This window comes from Salvelinus sp. IW2-2015, linkage group LG13 (genome assembly GCF_002910315.2).
Source record: "Salvelinus sp. IW2-2015 linkage group LG13, ASM291031v2, whole genome shotgun sequence".
Lineage (NCBI taxonomy): Eukaryota > Metazoa > Chordata > Actinopteri > Salmoniformes > Salmonidae > Salvelinus > Salvelinus sp. IW2-2015.
Window position 1 is genome coordinate 43,701,356 of NC_036853.1, and position 8,568 is coordinate 43,709,923.

The 8,568-nt window shown below is 45.7% G+C and overlaps 1 pseudogene; it reads right to left on the reverse strand.

The window, feature by feature from the left end:
- Nucleotides 1-4,001: 4,001 nt before the first annotated feature.
- On the reverse strand, nucleotides 4,002-7,914 carry LOC111971546 (polyadenylate-binding protein-interacting protein 2B-like; annotated as a pseudogene).
- Between the last annotated feature and the right edge of the window lie 654 nt (nucleotides 7,915-8,568).

An 8,568-nucleotide genomic window follows, 5' to 3' on the forward strand; every position in this document is an offset into this window, starting at 1 on the left:
TGTGTGGTGTGTAGGGTGCCATTCGACGGTGTGACCACCTACAGCCAGAGTTACACACACTGGGACAACCCCTCCAACTGAAAGGCCCGCAGTGCATCCTGTGAAGCCACACTCAACTGGTACAGTAGATCACATCCACATACCGACACGGATTGATAAGAGGATCTGTTCAACTTACTTACCTAAGGCCATGGTGCACAGGCCATGGACGACTCCTCCCTTCGCACTCTGTTCTGGACAGTCTCCTCCAGCTCGTTCCACCCCATGCCAGTTTTCTTTGCATCTGTCTCAAACTCTGCAATCTGTTCACTGCGATAGATAATAACTGCAGATACATAGTGATTCACACATACAGTGATTTAGCAATCCCTTCACCAACAACCCATTAACAGTCAAGTGGTGCTGCAGAGGTTATGTCCATCATATAGTCTGGCGTCTGTAAATAGCCAGAGGTAAAAGTGATTCACAATAAACCCAGTTGGGTAGTTGTGGAATTTTAGCAGCTCCACCACTACTGCTTATACTGTCCTCCAGGACCTTCAGATCTGCAAACATGCTAGGTTATCTACCTCTAAAAAGGGAAGGACCGAATTATACAGACTTATAATATGCTTCACCATCCTATCCTCTCCATCCATCCAGGAGGCCCTGGGTGTCAGAGTACCAGGGACCGGTACCAGGCCCCTGATCGCTACATCCCTGGGCAGAGGAAGCCCCTAGCGCCTGAAGAGCCCTGCACCCCGAGTACCAGCCTGGTGCCCACACCGAGACCAGACCCGAGGACACATCCACTCAAGGTATCAGAGGCACTTCACCAAGGTTATATCCAAACGAACCATATTCTCTTCGTAGTGCACATACTTTTGACCAAGGGCCTTATGGTGCACTTTGAAAATAATTTTGGGACAAAGACCCAGTTTCAAGGCTATATTAAGTAAACATAAGGCTGCATTTACACACCACCTACACACTCTACAGAGGGTGTGACTTTCACCTCGTGGTGCACAGAGGCTCTGCACAGAGATTGAGGATTTACATGCCATAGGTTGTACATTTACATAGGCCCTTGCTATCCGGAATCCAGGGACGTCCCTACCCCATTACGTTTACACATTTCAAATCGTATTGTCACATACACATATATTAGCAGATGTTCGCGGGTGTAGCAAAATGCTTGCGTTCCTAGCCAACAGCAGCAGTAGTAATCTAGCAATTCACAACAATACAACACAAATCTAAAGGTAAAATAATGGAATTAAGAAATATATAAGGGTGAGCAATGTTGGAGTGCGATTGACTAAAATACATTATATTGCATATGAAATGAGTAAAACAGTATGTAAACATTATATAGTGACCAGCGATTCCATATCTATGTATATAGAGCAGCAGCTTCTAAGGTGCAGGGTTGAGTAACCGGGGTGTAGCCGCTAGTGATGGCTATTTAACAGTCTGTGGCCTTGAGATAGAAGTTGTTTTTCAGTCTCTCGGCCCTCACTTTGATGCACCTGTACTGACCTCGCCTTAGGGGTGAACAGGCTGTGGCTCAGGTGTTGATGTCTTGATGGCCTTCCTGTGACATTGGTGCTGTAGGTGTCCTGGAGGCAGCAGTGTACCCCCGGTGATGCATTGGCAGACCACCCCCTCTGGAGAGCCTGTGGTTGTGGCGATGCAGTTAACTACCAGACGGTGATACAGCCCGACAGGATGCTCTCAACTGTACATCTGCAAAAGTTTGTGATGGTCTTAGGGCCAAGCCAGCCTCCTGAGTTTGAAGAGGAACTGTTGCGCCTTCACCACTGTGTGGTTGGACCATTTCAGATGTTCAGGAACTTCAAGCTTTTCAGCTTCTCCACTACGTTCCCATCGATGTGAATAGGGGTTTGGTGTAGTGCGAGTGCCAGTCTTTTTGTACCATCATGCAACCTCACTGTCATACCATGTTTTGGTTCACAATGACAGCAATGTGTTTGACAACAGGACAAACAGATCTGGATCAAGTACACTGCAGTAAAACCCAGCCCAACAAATTAACAATAATTTAGAGAGTTGAGCAAAAGACAATACAATTCATGTTTTCCTGTGGTTTTGCTGCAGAACCACCCTGGCCTGTCCAGACCCAAGACCAGCCCTGCGTACAGACAGAACGAGAACGCTGACCTGACCATCTTCAGGATAACCTGCAGGGTCTCTATTCCATGTTCAACCTGAAACAAGGTTAATACAGAAAAGTGGATTTTGACAATTCAGAGGTACGCGTTTGTGTTTGCATTTTTATCAAAACCCACAGCATGGTCTTTTGAGTGGACTTTTAGCTAAGGTAATGACAGGTTACTGGACATGTAATAACAGAATCAAACCTGTATATAAAACAATGAACAAGACACCAAAGTCCCAGAGGGTACCTGATCTTTATTTCCATCATACTTTGTCCTCATTTGTTAATGCAAGTCGCACACTGTGACAGGATTTCAACTCAAGTTTTTCATATCAACCAAACGGAAAAATGAAATTGTTGCCACGGAAATCCTCGCAGGTTTCAAGTCGCTGCAGTCAGCTCGCCACTGCAACAGATTCCATCCAATCCTTCTGTACACTCAGTCTGTCCATCTTTCGCCAAGTCTACTTCGCCCCTACACACTACCTACCCTAAAACCAGCCTCCGAGGAAAAGAAAAAACATCCAGAAAAGAGAAAAAAAAAGAAACCGCAACAATGATCAGGGAGAGACAAATCTCCAGCCACGATCACCACGACGACAGACTCACACGCCTCACTTGAGATCGAGGAGAAAGAACAAAAATAAAACACCAACTTTCTATGGCAGATCTGACCTCCAGTTCTGCCGTCTGTCCAATAAGAACATTTATAACTGATGGCCCCCCATTCTGTCCAATAGGATTATTTTATACTGATAGGCCCCTGCCCACCCTTCTCCCATCACTGCCCTTGCCTAGTTAACCAACATAGGAACAAAACGGAAATAAAAGGCTGCGTTCCCCTACTCAGACGGTGCTGACGCATTTCAGATCTTACAACTCCTGGATAGGTATTTTATTTATCAGCTAACCACATGTCATAGCAATCTGGTGCCCGACGGCACAGTAGATGACTTGGCACGTAACCATAGGTTGATGATGCAACGTCTGAGCAGGGGAATGCGACCAAAAGCTTATATACCCAGCCCACCCTCCAACCCCACCCCATGTACCCCACACAGCCCAAAAGCAGGCGAGTGCAAGGGTGTCTGCTGGGAAGCCAGCAGTCACAAAGAGTCTTTATGAGGGTTCCCCCTACTGGCGGGAGGACCCTAGTATTTCATTCCCGGAACAAACTCCTTCGCCTCTGGGTTTCAAGCTGCTCTTGCGCTGTAAAAAGAGAGGAGAGATTTAGTATAGGAGCAATACTATACTAAATAGGTCAAAATAACAGGGCCTCAACATTAAAAAGGGACAAGTAAAGATGAGACTGTTCGGATTGTAACACACACCACAGGATAGTTTCTCCAGCTGATGGCCGGTTCCCTGACAGATTAAGCCTAGTCCTAGACTAAAAACCCATTTTAATGGAGAATTTCCTTTCAGCATGGTCTTTAGTCTAGGACTAGGCTTAATCGTTTTCTGGGAAACCGGGCCCAAGAGTAGGAGCGGTATTGTGTCTGTGATCAAACAACTGGAGAAGAAGAGACCGTCCCTAAGAGTAGAAGAGGTATGGTGTCTGATCAAACAACTGGAGAAGAGAGACCGTCCTAAGAGTAGAAGAGGTATGGTGTCTGATTAAACAACTGGAGAAGATGGGCTACCTAAGGTATCTAGGTACTGAACGTGGATAACACTCCACAGCAAATACTTCAGGCTTTTAACTCTCAGGTGAACTCTAAGGAACAAAATATGAATCCTTGTCCTGGACTGAATAAAGAATCTCCGTTGAACATGCTTTTTAGTCCAGGATTCAACTTTGTCTGGGAAACCGGCCCTATAAATATAGTGATGTTTTGGTCGACGACGCTCAGACATGCTACTCGTGTAGAGAGTAAACAGATTGTGACACACTGACGGACAAACATTCCTGACAGGACTTACTGCGAGTTTCATCTGCGTTGCCGTGGAGCAGATAGCCCGTTGAGCTGTTGCTGAATCTGCCCCACCCCCGGGGCGAGGTCTCTGGCGGGGATGAACCAATCCTGATCCTCCTCTTCCAGCATTCCTGGAAACAGCGTTCTAAGAACTCCTGTTCCAGAAGCTCCTCCTCCACCTGAATGACCCACAATAGGGAAGAATAGGGGGATTACAATCAGCAGTAGATGATATTTCTTAATATGTCTTTCCTGTCCTCATGTCCTCTATCCTTGCCTCCTTCTCAAAGAGCACTGGAGGGCAGCCCAGGTTCGAGGTGAGTGGACAAAACATTAATAACACCTTTCTAATATCCAGGTGCCCCCCCTTTTGCCCTCAGAACAGCATTCATTTGTCAGGGTCAGGGACTCTACAAGGTGTCCAAAGCGTTCCATAGGGATGCAGGCCCATGTGGACACAACCTCCACACGTTATATGGGTTCTATTTAATTGTTTACCATTTGAGCAAGAGACCAGCGTTTTCTTTGCTTTAAAGCTGAAAGCATGACTGTCACAAATCCATTTTCCCTCTCTGGCACTGCTGAGTGACAACTTGCAAAGCCTACGCAGATTGGCCTATGCTGTTGGTTATACAGGGATGAAAAACACAATGTATCAACTTTGCTCACTCGCGGGCTGCTCCAATGTATCAAATGTAACAGAAGCTGAATAAAGGGTCTGCATCCCTGATCGCCTGCTAAATAATATTTAAAAAATGGATGGAAAAAAATAGATGTGCAGGAAGAGCGGACGAAGAGAAGCAGGTGAGTGGCGGCTGGAAGGGGATGTGGAACATGCGGCTGGCTGATCAGAGCTGACAAGTGATATGAACATTATTGGACACGTCGCATAAAGGACCGGCGAATACAATAAACTATTTGAGATATATATATAAAAATTCAGCAAAAAGAAAAACGTCCTCTCACTGTCAACTGCATTTATTTTCAGCAAACTTAAACATGTGTAAATATTTGTATGAACATAAGATTCAACAGACAAAACGAAACAAGTTCCATAGAACATGTGACTAACAAGAATGAAAAATGTGTCCCTGAACAAAGGGGGTAAAAATCAAAAGTAACAGCAGTATCTGGTGTGGCCACCAGCTGCATTAGGTACTGCAGTGCATCTCCTCCTCATGGACTGCACCAGATTTGCCAGTTCTTGCTGTGAGATGTTACCCCACTCTTCCACCAAGGCACCTGCAAGTTCCTGGACATTTCTGGGGGAATGGCCTAGCCCTCACCCTCCGATCCAACAGGTCTCAATGGGACTGAGATCCGGGCTCTTCGCTGGCCAAGGCAGAACACGACATTCCTGTCGTGCAGGAAATCATGCACAGAAAAAACAGTATGGCTGGTGGCATTGTCATGCTGGAGGGTCATGTCAGAATGAGCCTGCAGGAAGGCTACCACATGAGGGAGGAGATGTCTTCCCTGTAACGCACAGCATTGAGATTGCATGCAATGACAACAAGCTCAGTCCAATGATGCTGTGACACACCAGCCCAGACCATGATGGACCCTCCACATCGATCCCCCTCTAGAGTACAGGCCTCGGTGTAACGCTCATTCCTTCGACGATAAACGCAAATGCGACCGTCACCCCTGGTGAGACAAAACCACGACTTGTCAGTGAAGAGCACTTTCTGCTAGTCCTGTCTGGTCCAGCGATGGTGGGTTTTGTACCCATAGGTGACGTTGTTGCCGGTGATGTCTGGTGAGGACCTGCCTTACAACAGGCCTACAAGCCCTCAGCCAGCCTCTCTCAGCCTGTTGCGGACAGTCTGAGCACTGATGGGGGGATTGTGCGTTGCTGGTGTAACTCGGGCAGTTGTTGCTATTCTGTACCTGTCCCGCAGGTGTGACGTTCGGATGTACCAATCCTGTGCAGGTGTTGTTACACAGGGTCTGCCACTGCGAGGACAATCAGCTGTCCGTCCTGTCTCCCTGTAACGCTGTCTTAGGCGTCAGTACGGACATTGCAATTTATTGCCCTGGCCCCATCTGCAGTCCTCATGCCTCCTTGCAGCATGCCTAAGGCACGTTCACGCAGATGAGCAGGGACCCTGGCATCTTTCTTTTGGGTGTTTTTCAGAGTCAGTAGAAAGGCCTCGTGTCCTAAGTTTTCATAACTGTGACCTTAATTGCCTCCCGTCTGTAAGCTGTTAGTGTCTTAACGACCATTCCACAGGTGCATGTTCATTAATTGTTTATGGTTCATTGAACATGCATGGGAAACAGTGTTTAAACCCTTTACAATGAAGATCTGTGAAGTTATTTGGATTTTTACAAATTATCTTTGAAAGACATTGTTTATTTTTTTCTTCTTCTGAGGTGTGTGATATATATATATTATATTTTTTTTTACTGAATTTATTAAGAAAACTGACAGGCGCCAGCCAGTTGGTTCTTTAGATCGGTCGGGCCGAAAAATGTGGTCTTATCATATGAAACAGTAATACGGTATTTCTAAAAATGTTGGTGTCACAAGTATCATGACGTGTTGGTACCGTGGTACTGGTATATAACACAACTCAATGGCACACATACACAATCTATGTCTCAATAGTCTCAAATTCAAAACCCCTTATTTAAGCTGTCTCCTCCCTTCATCTACACTTTATTTAAGTGGAATTAACAAGTTAAATCAATAAGGGATCATAGCTTTCACCTGGTCAGTCTATGTCATGACAGTGCATGTCAGAGTAGAAACTATAGCATGAAGTCCAAGGAACTGTCCGTAGATCTCCGAGATAGAATTGTGATGAGGCATATATCTGGGGAAGGCCGTCCGACCAAACTGAGCAACCGGGCAAGAAGGGAGAACCTGCCAGAAGGACAACAGTCTCCACAGCACTTCACCAATTTGGGCTTTATGGGAGGGTGGCACATGACAGCATGGCTGGAGTTTGCGCAAACRATTCTGTGGTCTGATGGGATAAATGTAACTCTTTGGCTGCCGCTCCCCATCTAACTTAACMGAGCTTGAGAAAACCTGCAAGGAAGAGTGAACAYGCCCCTTGATCCTGAGAGTAGAGTAACCTGATCCTAGATCTGTGTACAATGCCAGGCAATATCTATCCAGGGCAACATTCCTCACCTTTTAGTGTGTGTGTGGTCTGTACATCTGTGTGGGTGTCCCTCTGTCTATCACCGTGTCTGTATGTCTGTGTGTGCACCTGTGTGCATACGTACATGTGTATGTACATAAAGAGTGGTCCTAAATCACTGACCTGTCTGTTGTAATCCTCCTCGTTCTCCATCCACATGTAGTCAGCGAAGGGGTTGTTGTTGTTGCCCACCTCTCCCTCCTTGTGCCCGTTGGCCACGTTCTCTTTCCCGGGGGCACTGCTGCCGCCTGGTGTTTTAGCCATCTCAGGACTGTTCATCTCTGCAGGCTCTGTAGGGTTAACGGTTTCACACATGCATAAATGGCAACCCACTTTAAAATGAGGCAAATGGCTTTCAAATTGACAGTAAAGCTCAGTTTGGGTAAACTGAATAAATGACGTGTTTAATAAACATTAAGGTCAAAAAACGTACCTATAACATAAGAGTCACCACACACAACACACACACCAACTGAGAGAGATCGAAGCTAACTGCGTGACATGCACACACGATTCAGGTCAAATTGTATCTGGAATGCACAGCAGCAGACAACAAAAACGTAGCTACCTGGCATCGTTGGATAAATATTTAAAGACCACCCGATATATCTTCAATGTTTGACAGGGCAATTCGTCGACTTTACAGCTAATTTGCTATCAAGCTAGCCAACTCACTACATTCCATCAAGACGCTCACGGGGGACTTCCGTTTCGTCCGTGAGTTCCCCCAGCCCGCTATATCAGTCGTCATATACTACCTCAGCGCATCAATTGAGAGGTTGATGTCATGGGCATGCGATTATTTTCTTTTTTTTCTTTTTACTTTAACATTTACTTAATAGGCAAATCAGTTAAGAACACATTCTTACTTACAATGACGGCCTACCAAAAGGCCCTGCGTGGACTGGGATTAAATAATAATAAATACAATATTATAATAGGTCAAAACACACATCACAACGAGACAACGCAACACAACAAAGAGAGACCTAAGACAACATAGCAGGCAGCAACACATGACACAAACATGGTAGCAACACAACATAACAACAAAATGGTAGCACAAAACATGGTACAAACATTATTGGGCACAGTCAACAGCACAAAGGTCAAGAAGGTAGAGACCACATACATCACACAAAGCAGCCACAACTGTCAGTAAGAGTGTCCATGATTGAGTCTTTGAATGAAGATATTGAGATTAAACTGTCCAGTTTGAGTGTTTGTTGCAGCTCGTTTCAGTCGCTAGCTGCAGCAACTGAAAAGAGGAGCAACCCAGGGATGTGTGTGCTTTGGGGACCTTTAACAGAATGTGACTGGCAGAACTTGTAATGTGGAAGAC